Consider the following 3,781-nt stretch of genomic DNA (forward strand, 5'->3'; position numbering starts at 1 on the left):
AGGATAGTTTCAGGTACCCCCGACCAGCTGCTAAATCTATGGTCAAAGCGTAAGGAGAGAGCTCTTGTGTATTGGGTCACAGGGGAATGGTTCCTTCCATCTTTGAAGTCACAAAAATGTTCAACTTGGTTTTATTAGCCAAGTGACTTCCCTTTAAACCCCGTAATAATGGCTTTCATATAGGGAACATCTGCCAAGATTGTCCTGAGAATTTTGTATGTGTTATCTAAATCTTTACATGAATCCCAAGAGGTGGGATTAGCCCCATTTCATAGAAAGAAACTGCGATTCCTAAAGGTTTGTTGGTTTGGCCCAAAATCACACTGTAGAGTATTTAAACAACTTGGCTCCATCCTCTAAGTCTTGATTCTGTATTTATGGGGAGCAGTCTGCTGAGCTAGCTGCACCTCTGGGGTCTTGAGAGTAGATGCCAGTGGCATGGGGATATCCCTCTGCTCGTGTAGGCTATCAGGAGAGACTCCCACTGATTCCCTGAAGCACTCCCTGGAGTTTTGTGCTGGATGTTTTCTCTTCTGTTTTTTTCAGTTTTTGGCTGGGCTGGGTTTGAACCCGCCACCTCCGGTATATGGGGCCAATGCCCTACTCCTTGAGCCCCAGGCACCACCCTGGATGTTTTCTCTTTGTCTCTGGATAAACATGTGTGTATAAAAGATGGCCTATGGGTGTGGAAGTGTGGATACAGGTGCATGAGTATGTTTGTGAAAGTGTGCAAGAGTGTGTGTGTGTGTGTGTGTGTCCATGCACCCCCACAGCAGTCTAGTCTAGTCCAGGCCCACCTTCAACAGCTATTTATTTTCAAGGCCATTTCCATGCACCCCCCTCCGCTCTTTCCCTCCAACTGCACATCCTGACCCCAGCTCAGTCTCTCTGCAGCAGCAGCAGCAGTAGCGCCAGCCTGAGCCTGCCTCCTAAATCACAGCATCAACCCTGAGTGACCTTTGCACCAAGTAACAGGCCTGTATACCCGCACTCCACCCTGCCAGGACCTGCCTTTTATCTCTGCACCTTCCTCCGTGCTTACTGGGGGAGTCTGGGCCCATGGGATTGTACCAAAGACCCCGTGCTTGGTCTGGGGATGGGCCTGGGGTCCAGGCCAGTCTGATCAATCAGAGCCTCCCTTTTGGCTCCTTCTGTCTGGCTCTGGCAGGAGCAGGTCCCTTCTGCCTCTCAGGCCCGGTGCTGCCAGGAGGTGGAGGCTGCCAAGGCCTTAGCCTCAGTGGTGGCAAGGCAGGCAGAGAGAATGAGGCAACAGGAAGAGGGCAGAGACTCCACCAGGGACTACGTGTCATCAGCTGCACCCTGCCCTGTGATGCGTGAGCCAATGCCCCATTGCTGCTCAAGCGAAACGGGGTTTTGAGTGGAGTCTATGTCACGTGCAACAAAAAGGGGCCTGACTAGCATGGGCAGTAGTTATTATTTTCTCACTTGACAGACGGAGGAGCTGAGGTTCAGAGAGGCCACCGGACTTGCCCAGGGTCCCACACTGATCCTGGACAGAGCTGGGATGGGAACCAGGGCTTTATCCATAGTCCTTGCTCTCAGCACTGTGACTGTGCAGTCTGACACTCTGGAGACAACTCCCAGGCTTTCTCTGTCCCATCAAATCTCATCTGTTCCGAAGGAAAATGACACCACCCTGGAAAACTGTGGTGAATAAGAGGAGCAGAGGTCCATGCAAGTGGCAGGTGGGGTGGGGTGATTGTGGGAAAGAAGCATCCCCCAGGACCCAGGATCTCAGATGACTTGGGTCACTCTCAGCCCTTTTAAAGTTCCCACAAGGCCCCTCTCTGAGCAGGATTCACTTCTGTTTCTGCAGCTTCTGTTTCTGCAGACGTGGGTTTGAGAAATGCTGCTGGGTCCCTGTCCCTTAGGCTGCCCTGGTGCTTTCACCCAACATCTGAAGACAGGCACATCCCTCCGTGCTGTTCATGTGTGAGTCACACCCAGAAGCACGAAGTGAAGACGTCAAATGAAAGAGAAGCCAGTTTCAGACCCAAGAGTCCCTGGAAAGGAAACCAAAAAGATTTAGGCTGCTTTCAATTTTTCAAAAATAAAGTCGCCACTGGTGTTTAAACAGGCATGCAAAGGTGGTTCCAAATCAATCCATCAGCAGCTGTAAAAATCCATGTTGATCCACTCCGGAAACACTGAAGGAGAATAAAATCTCCGGAGAGAAGGAATGATTGGCTTGCTCTCTGAATAGACTGTTGCTCTGTCATTCAGCACACGCAAATGTTTCTACCACTGAACGCTGCTAAGGTCAAATCGGATAAAACGTATTTAGATCCGATCAGATTGTTTTTGTATTCAAAACGTTGTACAGGAGCAACATGCCGACTGTCCTGTGGCTGTGTCCAAACGCAGCGGGCCGGACTGCATTTACTTGGGGTGGGTTTACTTGGCATGCACAGGGCGTGGTGTGTTTATGGCCTCCTGACTTCCCCGCCGTGCGCAGCGTCCGAAGACCTGCACAGGCTGCATAAGCAAACAGCCCGGCAGGAGGGGCCAGGGCTGTTCTCACCACTCCCTCCTGGCCTTCTCTATTCTCCCAGCATCCTAGTGACCCAGGAGCCCAAGAATGTCCCGGTGTCTCTTTCCCTGGATTTTCTGAGACAGGCGCTAGTGACAGGAGTCAGAAGGGTTTTAGGTGGGGACAAAGAAATGGGTTCCAGAGAGGAAGGAGTGTCAGGAGAGGGGCTGGGCACAGCCGACAGGCCTGGAGAGTCCCAGCAGACGGTGTCCTGGCTGCGACAGAGTGCCCACGTGACCCATGCGGCCAGTAGTCAATACCTGTCACTGGGTGGGACAAACCGGAGGAAAGACCTCCAAGAGGTCATCCCAAGTGGGCGGGTGAAGGAGGCCACAGGCACAAACCAGGAGCCAATAACCACGAGCCATTTCCCTTTGAAAGAGCCAACCAGAGTGCGCCACTAACAACCAGGCGAACACTTAAGGGTTAACCCCCCTCCCCCACAAACAAAGAGCCAAGGCAGGACCCGGCTCAGAATCCTCTCTCCCCTGTGCTGGAGGCTTTCCTCTTTCCTTTCCTCTCAATAAATTCTCTTGCTTTCGCTTACTCGAGGTCTGTGAATTCATTCTTTAATTCCCAAGACCAGGGACCTTGTTGGAAAATTCTGATGTCACAAGCTGCCTTTGTCCATCCCAGACGTGAGGACTGATGCAACAAGCAGGGCGTGGGAGGTGGGGTGGCAGAGTGCTCTGCTATTTGTGGGTGGCCTAGGTACCATCCTCATTGTGCCTTGGTTTCCCTGCATAATGGAATGAAAATGAAAGTGCCCAATTAGCCAGGTGGCTGTGCAGATCAACTGAGGTAATCAAGATGAAGCAATCAGCACGAGGCCCGAGCAGCGGTAAATGCCCATGTGGGTAGCTGGTAATCTCACCGTTAACATCTTTCTCAAAAGCGATTTTCATTATTTCCCACATTTGCTTCAAAAACATACCCCCATGACTTATCTTCAGTTGGATATCCCAAGCACTCTCACTGTGACTAGAAGTCCCCAGCCTAATCTCTCACTTCTGCCCTACCAGCTAATTTGCCTTCAGGAGCCACCCTCAGCCCCATGCCCTCATTCAGCATTCAGAGAAATCGTGTTAGGTGCCAGGCACTGTGCAGGGGGAAAGAAAACAAAACGAGCTCCTTGTATCTTCCAGGAAAGAGCAAAGCTCTCCCACAGTCCTTTACTTTCTCACAAGTCACTGGTAGTCTCTCTTCTTCATTTTTTTTTTTTTTTTTTTT

Source organism: Otolemur garnettii, unplaced genomic scaffold, assembly GCF_000181295.1.
Source record: "Otolemur garnettii isolate 467f Iridium unplaced genomic scaffold, OtoGar3 scaffold00053, whole genome shotgun sequence".
In the NCBI taxonomy this organism is placed as follows: Eukaryota; Metazoa; Chordata; class Mammalia; order Primates; family Galagidae; genus Otolemur; species Otolemur garnettii.